Source organism: Beta vulgaris, chromosome 4 (genome assembly GCF_026745355.1).
Source record: "Beta vulgaris subsp. vulgaris cultivar EL10 chromosome 4, EL10.2, whole genome shotgun sequence".
Lineage (NCBI taxonomy): Eukaryota > Viridiplantae > Streptophyta > Magnoliopsida > Caryophyllales > Amaranthaceae > Beta > Beta vulgaris.
In genome coordinates this window covers 44,493,290-44,502,921 of record NC_079205.1, presented here as the reverse complement: position 1 = coordinate 44,502,921, position 9,632 = coordinate 44,493,290, and positions in this window count along the sequence as shown.

Below are 9,632 nucleotides of genomic sequence, written 5' to 3'. Positions count from 1 at the left end.
TAATTCACCGATAGTAGAATTGACTAGAGAATGTAGGACCAAATCTCACCATGACTGTAGTACCTTTGGGAGGGTTATTGAAGAGCCCGTATTGCATGCTTCCCCTCTCACTTTCGTTAGGGACCTTGGAGAGGCCATATGATTGTTGGTATCTGGTTAGTATGGCACTATGATTGGGTTAGCCGAGCGTTCCCCATTGCTTTTTCCCTTAGTGAGCCCTCGTCCTCTAGACCAGCAGGGGTGTTGAAGGAGGGTGCCTCAAATGTGCAATCGTCTGATGATGAAAAGGCCGAAGGTGACGACATGGAAGATGTATATGAAGTATCTTCTGTTGATTCATAAGACGTGGACAGTGTTCTACTTGATATGATGTCGGATCCGGACTCGACATCTCTAGAGGCCGATGATTATGAAAATCCTCTAGAGGTTATCTCGAGAGATGACGACGAGACTTTGGATGACTTGTAAATGTTGCCATGCGAGGCAGAAATAGACAAGAACTGGAGGAAACGGCCTTGAGTAACTCATTTTGTAGTAGGGGGGAAGTGTTTGATTTCCCAGATGGATATGCATTGGTGATGCGGTCAGAAGGATGCGGGTTTCCGATTGCCCTCCTGGGCACGTAGCGGTGTATGCGCATATGTTAGATTTCGGCCTAAGGTTCCCTCTGTATCAGTTTATAGTTAAGATTTTCAAGGCCTGAAACATATGTTTGTCCCAATTAACATTGATGGGATGGGGTAACCTTATAACTTACTGGACCGTTCGCCATATAAGATACCTTAAGACCCTGAATCTCTTCCGGAAGCTTCATTGGATTAACGAAGATGATTCTGCAAAAGGTAAGGGCCAGGGTAAGAAGAAAAGGTCCAAGGCCGACAAGGAACTCGGTCAAGGTGGTTAGATGTCCATATGCACCAAGGGCAGTAAGTTAACTGTGTACTCTAAGCTAACATCCTTGAAGCAATGGCGGCCTCGTTTTTTCTGGGTCATGGTGCCCCATGACTTTCATTTACGCCGGTATTGGACAAAACCTCGTTCCAAGATGAAACATATTCCTGACAGGTGTTTCCTTGTTTGACATGCTGGGAGCTGGAAGCCTTTAAGTACTTTGAGGCTTCTTCTAAACCAGCTTCCGAGGGTATTAAACATGTTCCTGTACTGTTAACTTGGTTGCCTCATGCCAAGTATTCTCATTTCTCATGTAAGTATGCATTCTCATATGAACTCATTTATTTATATATATATATATATAGGAATGAGATCTCATGAAAACCATCTTTAGGCTGAAAACTGAAAACAATGAATCTCAGCCGTCGATCTTTCATCGTGCGAACATAAATCAATTAATCTAATTAATCTAATCTGACAGTTTATTCTACATCATGCGGTTCATTTGAAACCCATTTTTTTACCAAAAACTTTCTCTCTCCTCTCTCCTTTGATCTCTCCTCTCTCCTTCCTTTCTCTTCTGGAACATTTTTCTCTCTTCTAAACTTAATCTTCTTCTTGTTTCCAGCGTTTTTCATCCTCGATTTATAATTCCAGTAAGCTTTTAATTATTTTTTGATTTTAGATTTAGTTTTATTTCGCTTACAATATTTTTTCTTTGAGTTATAATTCTTATAATCTCTAGATCTGGTGGTTCGAAATTTTTTTGTGAACTTTTTGTTAGATATAGAAGAGAATTTCGTATATTCATATGAATTTTTGCAAGATTTACTAAATTTGCGTTATATATTGTTTGAAAAAGCTATTTTCTGTTTTTTTATGGTCAATTCTTGTTCGAATCTTTATCATCTTCTCTCTCTTTTGTGGACCTTTTTCAGAGCTTTGACATCAATTCATCATCAAATTCATCATTTCCTCTAATTTTAGGGTTCTTCTTCTTGATCGTTTTTCATATATTCTGAACTCTGAGTGTTCTTTCTCGATTTTTGTTTTTTGACTTTTCATATTTCATTGTTTCGAATTATCTCTATTTTGATTATTGATTGAGGTTGAATAATTTAAATTTCTCTGTTTTCTGGTTTGAGAGTTATGTGGTTTGATGAGTAATTATTAATTTTTTGATAATTTTAGAACCGATAAATGAACATTTCAATAGTAGAAATGAGCTCAACAAAACAAAATTGGACATGCCCATAAACAAAAGTTAACATGAGGTTAGTTAACCCTTGAAATATATATAGTTACCTTAGATGTGGAAGAAGTTACTCTTATAGCATATAAAGTTACCCTAAAAGTGCTTAAAGTTACCCTTGAAATATGTATAAAATTATCCTAAAATTGCTAAAAGTTACCGTAAAAATGGTCAAAGTTACCCTAAAAGTGGTAAAAGTTACTCTTATAATAGATAAAGTTATCCTTGAAATATATAGAACTACCCTTAATATAATAAAGTTACCCTAAAACTGGCAAAAGTTACCCTAAAAGTGTTAAAAGTTACCCTAAAGGGGTTAAAAGTTACCCTTGTTTTCAGTTTTCATATTAAGAGTTGTTTTCAGCGGATCCCACCCTCATATATATATATATATATATATATATATATATATATATATATATATATATATATATAGGAATGGGATCTTGTGAAAACCACTAGCTAATCTGAAAACTGAAAACAAGCAATCTCAACCGTTAGATTATCCATAGTATAATCTAACGGACGAAATTCACGGATGAGTTTTGAGCAAAAAATCGAGCGCGTGCTTTCTCTCAGAGCAAAATTCCAGATCAAACTTTCTCTCTCCTCTTCTCCTCTCTCTCCTTCGTTTATCTTCTGAAACTCAGTAACAAACTTACAAGTTAAACATATTTAATCATTAAGAGATATAATAGTGATAACTTAAACATCTTATATTATATTAAAGTAGACAATGTTAACGTTACTTGACATAACAATGATAACTTATGTTAAAGTATATGGTCTTACATTCTACATAAGTTAACCTTACAAGTTAGTATCACTATTACTAGATGATTTAATAAGGTGGTAATCCTTGCCACTACGCAGTACCATCGTCCCTAGTAGTACCTAAAAACATAAATACAAAACGTTATGAGCCGAGGCTCAGTAACAAACTACCCTAGCAACGTAAACTCATTTCAACTCATTTTATTTACAAAACAGGGAGAAAGAATAATTCAAACATTTACGAAAACAATACTCATTCAATTCACTTTAATATTCTATGATTCCATTTCATCAGTTTTTACTCTGGTTGATGTACATCAGTTAGTGATGGGACGTCTCCCAGTATGTGTATGCACCACTGTGCAAGGGCCTTGGCCCGGGGCATTGCCCTACATCAGTAAACAGTAGTGAGCTAGTGCCCCAGTAAACAGTAGCGGGACAGTGCCCTAGTAAACAGTACGGTACGTGCACGACCTTCAGTCAGTCAGTAGGTACAACTAACCAGTTCTTTCACTTGACTTTATCATGTTACGTTTCTTTTATTTTAACAATGATCAGTGTATTTCAGTAACTCAGTAACTTCCATTAATATTTCATAAACAATATCATTTTCAGTGATCAGTATACCTCTATAACTCAGTATCTTTCAGTCTTTTAGAATTATATAAATCTCAGGATACGTAATCAAAACATGTAATAATATTCCCGCAACTCAAAAAAAACACATGTTCATAAATCATCATCTCAATAGCATATTATAAAAACACATTTCAAAGGAATTGCGGGTACCCGGAGTAGTTGTTACCTTGATTGCAGAATAATAATAATAATCCTCTTCTTATGTCCTTGATATCGTCCTTACTGAGCTCCGAGGAACGAGTTCTTTTCAGTTTCAAAATGAGTATTTTTTATAAGTTAGAAATCAATAAAAACATTAGTATAAGTGTTCTTTAAGTATGATTCTTAGTTTATAGTATTGATTATATAAGTTATATAATCTAACTTATTTAGCGATTATGTATATGTTGAAGTTATAATAGTTTATCCAAAAATATTTATACTTAATTCAAGTAATATTACTTAAAAATCGAATTAAAAGTATTATCCCTCAATTAGTCATATTATCATGTCATAGTTTTATAATTTAATAATTGCACTCATATAAGTTAGTTACTTATTAAAATTACAAGTGATTATAACTTTTAAACTAATATAGGAGTATATGTTAAAATATGTTATAACTTAAATAACATGAGACTTGATAACCTGTAATTTATAAGTGGTTTTTGGTTTAACTATTTGCATGAGTATATTAATCTTGGTATAACTTAGCAATTAGGAATATGTTACATGGGAGTATATCATGTAAAATCTTTAAAAAAAATGAGTGATTTAGTAATATGAGCAACATTATTAAGTGGGTCATTTTAAATTACTACCTACATATACATTTATAAAAGGTTGAGAAACAAATTCCACAACATAAAACTTACCCAGAATAAGGAAAACTGATTTTCCTTCTCGACAGACACTCACGCACAAGGAAAGAAGCAGGGGAGGAAAGACGTGGGTCTTTGAATCACGACGAAGGGCCTGCCGGTGGGCAAAAATTCGCGGCGGTGAAGGGCGACGGAACAGCAACGAGTAGAAAGGCGGTGATTGGTGTGTGGTGGTGTTGTGGTGTCGCGGAAAGGAGAGAGAGTGAGGCGAGTGTGTAGGGGGGGTCGAAAGAGACGAGAGAGTGCGCGAGAGAGGAGGGGAGATGGTGGGTGCGGGTGGCGCGACTGGATGTGGCTGGGTGACGGCGTTCCGCGGCGGAGGAAAAGGTCGGCAGGTGGGGCGGTGGTTGTTGTGTGGTGGTTGTAGTAGCGGCCGAAACAGAAGGACAGAGGAGTTGAAATATTTGAAAACTTTTGTTTCAAATTCTTTTAGTTGATTTTATTTTCTGAATTGTTGTTGATTTTGTGATGTAAAAACACAATCCATTATTCCCTATTTATAGAGAAATCCTCATCGCAATAGATGATTTTCAGAATTTTAAAATCCTCAAACCACTTGAGTCCATATAATTCAAGAAATCAAGTGGCTAAATTCAGGGGTTTTGAGAAAAATCCGGTGGATTAAGGGTGGTTGAGAGAGTGAAATCTCAATTAAGTATATTGAGGTGGTTTTTGACTTTGTTGAGCAATCTCCATTCTTGTCCTTCCACGTATGGAGGAGGAAGAGGATGGAGTTATTTCTTTTTTTTTAATTTGTGTTTTATTTTCTGATTTTGGGGAAGAATAGTGCTGGGCTATTTTGATTTGTTTGGGCTTCAAAGAATTTGGGCATTGGGTCCAACAGCATTTGTTACTAACCTTAAGTCTTACATCATTTACAAGATTGATGCTATGGTTTAGTAATTTAATTTATGAACTTCAAAATTACTAAACAAAATAACTTAGAAATTATCTTAGAAATTTTTATTTACTAAAATTGGTTCACTTTTAGTTTAATAATTAAGATTAGTTATTAATTAAATATAAGTAAAACTTAGGATATTACAGCAACCCCCAATTCCCTTTGTCCTCCCCTGTGCCACATACACCAACTCACATAACTTGCACACCACCACCTGAATTATCGTCGGTACACAAGCGCAGCCTTCCCCTCACTCCTGCTCACCACGAGCCACACCTAGTCCCCAGTACCCCATAGCTATGGCGTATTCCCGACACCCACGTTGGACTCCTTTGACCCCTCCCCTGCATCCAGCGGTATCTCCTGCCTCCCAACCAACGCATCACCCCCCGAAACCTCACTATTGTCCTGTTCGCTATCACAGTCGACCACCGTCGGGTGCGCACCTCCCTCCACTCTCCACCCCACAACCTTCACCTGCACAGCACCATTCCCGCCAGCACTCCAATGGCCCAACACCCGACTTCCCCCTGTTTCTTCCCCTAGGTTGGGAGGTGGGAGCTCCAGCCATTGGGCTCCCACATGATTCTCATCTTTCTTTTCTATTAATTTTCTAATTCTTTTTCTTATTTTTTGTTTTTTTTAGTCCTCGATTGTCTTTTTTTTATTAGTTTCTTAGCAACTTTTTTTTCCTTTTCTTTTTATTATTACTTTTTCTGTTGAAAACCTAATTTTTTTTCATTTTCTTTTTATCAATATCATTATAAGATTCATGCAAGTTCGCAACAAAATGGTTCGAGTTGGTCTTCAAGAAGTGATACAATGTAATGTTAAGTTTATTCGACAGTTCAATTGCATAATAAGATTTTCCATTATATTGTTTATGCTCTTGATACTTTTCATTTTTGCTTGGATCTTTGTTAAAAAATCATACTTGTTGATTTCTTGTGACTATTTTGGTTTGATGGGTCAATTTTTCGGATTGGTATGGTGTTTTATTTAGTGGTAAATTATGGATCTTGGTGGGACATATTTGGTGTTCGGTCATTGTTGGGGTGCATTTGGGTTCCTTTCCTAATATTTTCTTTTGCTGTGAGGACAGCGCAAGTTCTTGCTTGGGGGAGGAATATTCTATCATTTATTGCTTTATAGTGTAGATTTTAGTGCTTTAGTAGGATGTTCCATGGTTTTCACGACTTATTAGGAGTGGGAGTTTACATGTAACCAAAAAAAATTATATTATTTTCTTAGTTGCATTAGCATATTTCATCTCATGTTAGTTGCATCTTTGGGACAATTACTAGCACTATTTAAGAAGCTTGTTAATATCTTTACTACAGTTTTAAGTGTGATTCATCTCGTTCATGACTCTTCATTGCATTATTGTATTATGATTGATTGCTTGTTGTAAGATTGGTTGATCTCTCTCTAACTTGATTTAACCTTACTGTTTAGACATCTTAACCCATGTGAGCTTTTGTGCCTATAAACTGACGTATTTGTGTCAGTTATGTTGTTTCATGTGTGATTAGTTCATTTGTTGCATGCATCTTGTCTTTGACTTGGTACTTTTTGGCACTTGGCTTTATAAGTAGTTGGATATGACTAAGGCATTATTTTCATTGTTCTGAGCCTCCAGAGATATTTTCTTTTCATATACATTATCCTTTCTCTAGCTTCGTTGAACCTTTCCTGACTCTTTTCTGAATCAATATCTACATTACAAGCCTCTTGCCTTTTATGATTTCTGTACCAAATCATTGCTTAGTTGAGTAGCATTATAGTTTATGTTTTGAGCTTGTTTTTGTGGTTTTGTGGTAATTATTGGATGGAAATATGTTGAAAGAAAGTTGCTTGAAGTAGTGTGTAAGTACAAAATGAAAAGAATGACGAAAAAGTTGTGAAAAATAATTTTTGAAAAATGGAAAGAAAAAAAAGTAAAAAAGATCGAAAAGGAGAATGAAATTTGTTGGAGTTGATAAAGATGGTACTATACTGATTTAATGGTAATGTGTTGTTGAACTATAGTAGAAGTTTTTGTGATGTTTTCATCTAATAGTCATAGATGTTAAAATGTTGTTTTCTCCACTAGTTGGTTTTTAGCACCATATTTTCAAATATATTTCCTACCCATATCCTCAGCCCCATTACAACCTTTAAAAGTCACAATCTTCCTCCATTGTAATTTCAAGTGGATAGTGAGAGGATAGTTAAAGTTAAAGAGTAAATGTTTCATTTGAGTCGACATGGTTTAGGTTGAGTTTTATTGATTATGCCATAAACACATGAGATATGAGCGCACATGACTAAAGTGAGATTTCTCAGGTTTGGTTAAGTTTAGCTTGGGAGAGAAGATTTGTGGTATGATTGGAGAGTTTATTGCTTTACATGATGTACTATGCGGCTTTGTTCGAGATTGTTCTATGCTTTATTAGTGTAGTCATTATATCTCTTGTGTTATCAACTGTGTGTTTGGCCCTATCATATTCCCATATTGTATGTCATTTTTCTTTTCCAATGTTAATGTGTAATTACTTGAGGACAAGCAATGGTTTAGCTTGGGGGAGTTTGATGTATCATATTTTTATATATTTTTTAGATGCATTTAGGTTGAATTTTAGGAGCATCTAGGTGCATTATAGTTCGTAATTGCGTATAATTTGTTAAGTTGTGAAGTATTGCTCCTTTTGTGCTTTTTCGTTGTTCTTTGATGAATATTGGGAACACAATTGGAGTATGATTGAATGAGCTTTTTGATGAGCAATTGGAAGGAAGTTACATCGATAAGGATCATGATGAATATCTTTGAGTGCAAATTGGAGCCAAAATAAAGTTGGAATTTGACGAAAAAATGGTGGAAATTAAGTCATGTCTACTCTTTTATCCAGAACTTCTGACTCGATTATGATAATTGATTATTTCCAGTGGCATTAGAAATTAGGCTTGAAAATATTTCCAACGATATCTTATATGGCACAAGGCGAGTTATATTCTAGGAGATATGGGCTTTACAAGATCGCACTGTTTTTTCGGGGCTTGTTACACGTACGAGAATTTGTTATATTTGCCTATTTAATAATTTATTGGCATTCCTTATCTTGTAAGTTACTTTCCTAGCTATATTAGGTTACCTAGTCTTATGTATATTAGGAATCACTCATTGTTGAGACTCTATCTCCTTCTCATATATATTGTAGACATGATTTATAGTTTTTTGAGTTATTGTTCTTCAAGATTTCATATTTCCATCGTCATCAATTCAAGTATTCTCATTTATTTTATGATTTTGATAATTAGTTATGCTTTCTTTTATATTTATTTATTTTCTTTGATTATTATATGTGAGTAGTTTTCCAATCTAGGGTTAAGCAAACTCTATCATGATTAATATGTGATTTATTCCTTTCAATTGTCAATTAATTGTTTATTTATTCTTGCTTAATTGATTGTGCATATTTCAATACTAGATTAGGGATAACTAGTATTGTTTTGATTCCATTTCTTTATCACAACGGGAGTTGGTTTTGACGGATTTGAATATTTTAATTAAAAAATATGAAGTCCTCTACGAGAGTAGGTAGAATGGATTGTTAGAAAGTTAGAGTGTCGTATTTAATGTCTTTAATTTGCATGATTACAAAGGAGTAGTCTTGAGTGCATATTAGGGAAGTCATAGATACTCGAGATAGGTTTAAGATATTTTTATAGGGTGTACTTTTCCCTATGAACATTTATTGATTAGTTTGGGTAGGAATTATTATCGTATTAGTTCATGCTAGTGGGATACTTGACTCTAAAAACTTTTATTTATATATTGATTAGTATAGTTTATTCCGCCATCATTGATATTAATCTCGTTTAGTCTTACCATTAGTTAAGGGTTAATCATATAACAACTTTCTCTTTGTGGGATTGACCCTGACTTACCCTAGTCATAGTTAGGAGGTTAGTTTGGTTATTTATTTTCTTTAGGTTCAAGATCCCAGTTGATGGTGAGGAACTAGAATCTAGGGTAATAGAGGTTGATATTGCTAATGCAGACCCTCAAGTTGAGTTCGAGGAGCTGGAAGACCAGGGCACCATCATCTAGGAGACAGCCGATAATGAGGTCGAGGAGAATGATGACGTTGTCATCCTTGACAAGGGGCCAGATGGTCTCGAGCCTAAAGCTGCTGATGCGTCCATTGATGAGGCCGTGAAGGTGTTCGGTGCTAAAGCCATTGTGGCTGGGTATCATATTCCGACAATGATCTTGCTTATGAAGCTGTATAGGGTTTTAGCCTAGGTTTTCCCCCTTTCCCTCTTTAGCCTTTTC